The following is a 7,722-nucleotide window of genomic DNA, read 5'->3' as shown; positions in this document are numbered from 1 at the left end:
GTTCAAGTTGACAGAATGGAATCAAGCAACAGAGCAGTGAAAGTTTTGTTGGAATTGGACTAGATAGTGATGATGGAATTTTAAAGCTGCACATGTTTTCACAAAATGATTACATAAGTTGCAGTGACATAGACAAATCTGAGGAGATTTGGATGCCATAGGTTCACAATATTTCTCCATTTACTTGCACACAAATCTTAACTTGATCTCTGAAACCTCTGAATGTGAGATCCTTCTGTAAAAAGTCTAGAGCACAAACTGGTATGGTGACGTCTTTCTTTTGATGCTCTGTGCCAAAACTTCAAAATGGTGTGCGAGGCTGTTGGCCATAACAATATACTAGTATCTAAAAACACTCCTTTTATTTGTGGTTTATAGTTTCTCTTGAGTATACATTTCAAGCATGGTCTCATTACAAGCATGAATCAAAACTCATCTCACAAAATTATCCACTTTGGTCCCATTACAAGCTAGCAAATATTGTGCACCACAATTTGTTGTTGTTGTTGTTGTTGTTGTTTAATATCAAATCAAGCTTGACAGTTGAATACTTTGAATAAACTCACCTGCTTTTGAATACTGATTCAATGTTTTTCTAGTCATTTGATACTCATTAATACTGCAGGGTATTTGTATGGCACCAAGTTGACCAAGCATCGCAAAAACAGCTTTGTTTGCTCCGTTTTATTGTAATGCGTCGTGTAAATAATGTGCATCATCTCCATGTTAGAGAAAGTATCTATGCATGTCACCTCGTTTAACTTTGTACTTTATGTTCTTATCTACGACTGTGCTGTAGTTCCAATGATCAATGAGTGTAGAATCAGAAGGGCATTAATACCATACAAATTTTTTTTAATGGAGTTATCACCCTCTTGATCTCATTGTATGACCAATCTCACTATTATGAACAAAACAGACAATGAGAAGCACTATTGTGTATTGCTTTGATTTAATGCATTTGATACTTAGGTGTTTCAAAAAACATTTCCCACTTTTGATCATTGATAGTTCAAAAACTATTCATCCGATAAAACTGTCATTGATATAAATGATAGCTGAATAGTGTACAATTTGGTTGAAGGTAATTTGCACGTGAAAGCATAAATCAGTTTCATTAAATCTAAGATTGATTTTCAAGTAAGGTTTCAGATTTTGGTCAATTTTTAACCCTCTGTACAAAAATTGAACTTGCACAGGAACCAATGATGTGTATGTGAGTGTGTGCTGACAATGGCCCTTAACAATGGACATGCCTGAACCACCTGTTGACTAGGCGTCAGTCTCGTGCTCCCAGGCACATGAATGCTTAATCAATAATTCATGTGGATTGCCCTGGGCACTGCTAGTCTGGATTCATGCACGGTAAAGGGTAAACTGCATGCACATGGAAAAAGGAAGCACACGTTTCCATGTGTTTGCAAACACCACATTCCATTCCAGCTGGCAATCATTTTCAATTTTTGCTTCACATATCACTAAATTTGGGATGTAAATAAGCATAAATGATCTAAAGTTCCTCATTTTAATACAACTGTCTACTAATTAAATAGTCTGACAAAAAAGAAATCATTTTTGGTTAAGAGTTCAGCAGCATTTATCATTGGGGCGATATGTTTCACACTATATTTATTTAAGGCTCCATTTACACAAGTGTATACTGTAATTGATTACTTTGCTTCCTGTCACCATGTTTACGATAGAACAGAAGGTATTCATTGTAATTTCGTTTTTCAGAAGTAGGGAGAGCACTGTCGAGAGACAACGACAGTATCGGCAGGCGTTTGACTTTACACGGATACTGCCAGAGGCTGAATAAAGACTAGTTGTGATAGTGGAATTTCTCATGAATGAATAATGAAGCATTCAAACCCTAACCATTGTTTAGGACCATTGTCAGCGTGTTAACCACACACTCCCATACACACCCATTGACCCCTGTGCAAAGTGAAATTTTGGACAGAGGGTTGAAAATAGAGCAAAATCTGGAACCTAACTGTGAAATTAATCATGGATTTCATGAAACTGATTTATGTTTTCATATTCAAACCACCTCCAACCAAATTGTACACTATTCAGCTATTAATCATATCAATGACAGTGTTATCTGATATATAGTTTATGAATTATTAAGAATCAAAAGTGGGAAATGTTTTTTGAAACACCTAGTAGATAGATATGTAAGTTAAAGGTAATTACCCTACTGTCTTTTTGTGGTTTCATTTGCAAAGATTTATTTAAGAGGCTTTCCCCAAACTGTGATGCTCACAGCTACAAGGCATATCATTACTGTCAGCAAAGAAACTGCATGGAGCAGAGATGTCACATTTAGATGGTACAGGTTACATAATGTAGATGTGCCAAAAGTCACAGCAAAATTGCTCTTTAAAATTTTTTGGTATTTGCAGAGTCACATTTGCCATTCGCCAGCGAGATTCGTCTATGAGTGGTTTAGTTATCAAGAGCAGTGGGCTCTTCATGTCTGAATTCATTGACCTTGTATGGTGAAGTAGCTCTCCAAATTACACATTTCATGCCCACATCAGCGATCGTTCCTCCTACTTAAGCTCTTACGCCACATGTTTTCTTGGACTCTATGGCTTAAAATGATGTGATTTCGTGACAGAGTAATTAGAGGGTAACTTTCATAAAAGCCATATATGCCCATGATTTATCTGTTCCTAGTTTCTGATCAAATTATGGTACAGAATGATTCTTCAAGATTATACATGTTGTATTTGGTTCATGCCCACATTTATCCCACATGTATGTAAACATGTTTCTGCAGTTTGATATGACACATGATACTTTATTCAGTGCTGGTGTCGGTTAGGTATCTGCAGTTCATTTTCATTTTTTTTTTTAAATATTTACTTAACCTCCTAGCCTATCGTCACCTTTCTTTGTATTACAAACCAAATGTATCCTTATATGCAATGTGTAAGAAAAATATGAAATTCCAAATCCTGTGAAATGAGTCTAAGGTTCTGCTTAAAAAGCTGTTGTGCTTCTTTTTTTTTTCTTCATATCTTTCTACTTTCAGTTTTTGGATAGGAGAAAGTAGCTTCTGGAAGTAATTTGAAACCAGAGATTGTATGTGAATGTTTATTATTTTGTGACAATTAGGCTCTAGATTTGCCTAGTGTATTGATGAAGTGTACACAATGCTGTCACATAAAGTGTTCTATTATTATCATTATCTTCAACAGTATGATACTTTAAATCGTATTCTTGCGACTTGCAGATGCAAAATCTATGTATTATGTTTATTATTATTGTCATTCTTTTGTATCAATGGATATCAATGTAAAGATGATTGTCTGTTTATTACCAAGTGTGTAAACTTTTGAACAGTTCTTGTGGCCACACTTTTTCTTATCCCCCCCCCCCCATTTTTTATCAATACCTTAAAGAATTTAATGAGTGAAAATGACTGATAAGGGATTGTTTGCAGTATAGTGCCTCTGGTGCACTGAGTTAGTAAATTGCAGTCTTCTGCCAGACTGTCCTGTGTTATTACTTGTAAACATTGCATACACAGCACCTTATTTACCTAAAGTCGGACAGTTCCTATTATCATCAAGCATCTATGAAGGGAAGTTCCACCATGCCCGCCATTTATCAAATTAAGGTTGAATTGTCACTTTAACATTGCTGTATTTTGCACGCAACGAGATACACTCCAGAGTTCATAATGTATAAAGTCTTGTATCTATTACACAATATACAGTAGATGTTTAGTAAGTTTTTAATTCCAACTTATGAATAAGACCCTTGATTTCTTGTGGTGACACACACTGATGAAAGGATAATTTACCCGAAGGAGAAAATTAAAATTTACAAAATTATCAAAACAGAAGAGAGATTGTTAGCAACAGATTAATGAAAATATAGGCGAAAACAGAAAAGTGTCGAAGAATTGTGACGATTTGAATATTAAGGGTCATTTTGACATATGTCACTAGTCACAGCAACAGCAGCATCACTGTTCCATGACCCAAGCAGACATTGGTGAGATGCCGTATAATCAGAGCACCATATCTGATCACTCGTTGATGTCTCTATTTTTGTCCTAATGGTGCTCACATTTCCGTTGAAGCGTTTGCTTTGCTGTCATGTGCATGTCAGTCATGAAAATTTTACAGTTGAGATAATACTTTGATATCCGTGCTAAACTTGTAGGCGTACTTGCAGCCTCACAACTTGTATAAAATAATAGGATGTGTCTACTTCTTCGCCAGCCATACTAGTATGCTGTTCGTACAACCCATGAATCTTATTCATTCCTCATAGCAGTACCATGAATTATTATTGTGTTATTATTATTATCATTATTGTTGTTATTATTGTTGTTATTATTATTATTATTATCATTATCATTATCATTATTATTATTATCTTTGATAAACAAAGGCGATTTAAATATAACGTCTTCCAAGCATATCTGTAACAAAATGGTTGGCCCTCGAACGAATTCCATCCTTCTTTGCACCAATCAAATGAGAGTTGCAATGACAAGGTATCCCTAGTGTTGTAACCATTGTGGGGAAACAGAATTATTTTGAGCATTATGTTGAATCCATCTTCAACACCTTAGCACCTTCCCTCGAGAAATTCTAGACAAAACAAATAAAAAAAAACTGTGTATACTCTGCTTAGGTGCCACCATATCCTGTCGGCAATAGGTGAGGTTGTGCCCAGTTTACATCGGTGCAAGATTCACTTTGTTATGATTGAGATATTATACATCTCAAGACGTAAAAGGGATTTTTTTTTCCCCTCCTTTTCTTGATTTGCCGGTGAGCATAAACCCGATAGATGTCTCGGTGATAAAAAAAAACAAAAAACTAAGGTATTTTTTGTTAATATGTAGGCGAGGATCAACTTCTTGTAATATGTACTCTTTCATGACATTTTGGGGAGTAGACGATTAGTAAACACAGGGAAATCCCAGGTACTTTGTGAATTCCTCATCGGGGGAAAAAAAATACAAACACACTTGGATATGCTAGTGTGGGCTATGAATCAACAGTTTGGTATGCAAATAGAATATCTTAAACATAATTTTATGACCAGCTCTGTACAGCAGAAATTTCGTTTTTATTTTTTTTTTTAGGAAAAAAAATGCAATGTGGTAAAGACGGCTGCACAAATTGCACAAACTGTTGAGAAATGGGTAAATATATTTATCAAATCAAGTTGTGTTTTGTTTTCTTCCAATTGCAAAGGTCACTATCACGACTATTTAACATTTGATTTGCCATTTTGAACACTTTATTTTGCCATTCTGTGTAGAGGATAATGGATTTTCTGCTCATGTTGTCTTTTCGTAATTTCGCAGCTACAGTTATATGTAACTCTGAATTGAGTTAAAATGATCAGGCTTCTCGCTTTAGCTCGTTAACCGAAGCATAGAGCAAAGTATGAGATGTGATTAACGTGATATCATGTTAAAGATCAATTAAACGTGATTGTGCAATAGCATATGTGTGAGATGAAGTTTAGTCTGTTTATACGTGTTATCAGACTGTATTTATCTTGATTATCTCAGTGTCATTAACTACAATTATGGAGACAGATTAAGTCATAATAATGATCTTGAGGACGGACACATTAATGGACACACACACATACACACACAAACACACACACACACACACAAAACACACACACACATATATTATATGTTCATCTTGGAACTTTCCACGTGTTGGACTTCGAATGTTGTAATTATAAGAAGAAAGAGTCTCAAGTACGCCGTGGATCCAGCAAGAAGTTTTTTATTACAAAATTTTCGGTCTGCCTCGGACCTTCGTCAGTGTAAAGACAATTACACTTACCTGATTTTTTCCCCAAACTGCTATTATTGCTGCCAGAAAGAAAGGAAAAACTGACCAGGAACAATTAATAGTGAAAACTTTGAGCAAAGAAAATGGGTTCTGAAGGAAATTTTGAAATTAGCAAAGTACAGTTAAGTACTTGTAAAGTACTTGTAACTGTACAAAATACTTGTAAAGTACTTGTAAAGTACTTGTTACTGTACAAGTACTCGACATTTACTGTTCCTTCACATTTTACTTTGAAAATGAGCAAAGAATATGTGTGTGTCTCCATTTGTCTTTACACTGACGAAGGTCTGAGGCAGACCGAAAATTTTGTAATACACTTGTAAAAAACTTCTCGTTGGATCCATGGCGTACTTGAGACTCTTTCTTTATATATATATATATATATATATATATATATATATATAGATATAGATATAGTGAAAACTTTGAGCAAAGAAAATGGGTTTTCATAGGGATGAAAACCCATTTTCTTTGCTCATAGTTTTCACTATTAATTGTTTCTGGTCAGTTTTTCCTTTCTCTCTGGCAGCAATAATAGCAGTTTGGGGGAAAAAATCAGATGATTCGTTTAACAGTTATGATTTTTTAACGTATCTGCGCAGTCACTGGTGGATGAGAAGACTACTACAGTGTATGATGTCTCTTGCGTAGAACGATACTAGTATAACGAAAATTATTATAAAGAGAATTTCACAATTTTTCTTTAAAAGGCACTTTATTTTCCTTGACTTGTCACTGACGTATGTCAAGGGGAATATTATTTCCCGTGTCTTATGAAAGAGGCAAATCAAGCGTTCTTTTATTATGCGAGAAAAGTGAAAATATGTTGAATTTTCTTCATATTTTCTTTATATCGTTATGACACCACAAGCTGTAGTAGTCTTCTTATCCAGCAGTGACTGAGCAGAAACTTTCAACATTCATAACTTTTGAACGGATTGTCCGATTTTCCTCAAAGTTTCACTGATGTGTTCTACCATTATTGCTGCATTCACTCAATCCACATGTCTATGAAGGTGAACTACTTGTCCTTTGATATTAATATACATGTGTAGATACATGTTGATATATATGTATATATATATATATATATATATATATATATATATATATATATATATATATATATAGCCTGGAGCGGTGACTTCTTTCGCAAAAAAATATATGTAATACATATATAAATGCGTGGGTGTGAGTATGTAGTGTGTGTGTGTGTGAACTTAGGGAAGTTTGTTGCACTGAATCCACTGATTTAAGAAAATAGATTCATTATTAATGATCTCAAGGAAAAACAAATATGAATCTCGATGTGGGTAAAAGTAAGTAAAATATAGTTCACTTACGTGTGAACTATAGATATAACATAAACACATCTATAGTATTATATGGTACTGCAAACAAAACATGTTCCAAAGAGAGGAGACTAAAAATTGTGGCATGAAACAGAAATTTCTCCTCCCCCACAAAAAAGAGAGATTAGAGGCTCCTCAAGTGGAATGAAATTGATAACCTCTTAAAAAGGAATTGCTGGTAGCTCATATGCTATTTCAAAGTGTGTGTACAGTTCTGGTTGAGGTTAGGATTTAGCATTTAACGTTTTGCGAGATATTCAGAAACCACTCTGTGAGATGTCAAAGAGCATGCAATTCTCAGGGGTATCAAACGTTTATTTGATGAAAATCGGTTTTGGAATGGCTGAGATATTCACAAACAAGGTGTAACAAAGAAATCCTAATAAACAAGTGTGGCCTGTCGCCTTTTATTATTATCACTTTTTTGGATATCTCAGCCATTTGAAAACCAATTTCATCAAATAAACGTTGAATCCTTCTTAAAATTACATACTCTTTCATATTTCATAAGAGGTTTCTCA

Source organism: Diadema antillarum, unplaced genomic scaffold (assembly GCF_040938485.1).
Source record: "Diadema antillarum isolate AM-2024a unplaced genomic scaffold, OU_Dant_1.0 seq00000135_RagTag, whole genome shotgun sequence".
NCBI lineage: Eukaryota > Metazoa > Echinodermata > Echinoidea > Diadematoida > Diadematidae > Diadema > Diadema antillarum.
This window is presented reverse-complemented; position numbering follows the sequence as displayed.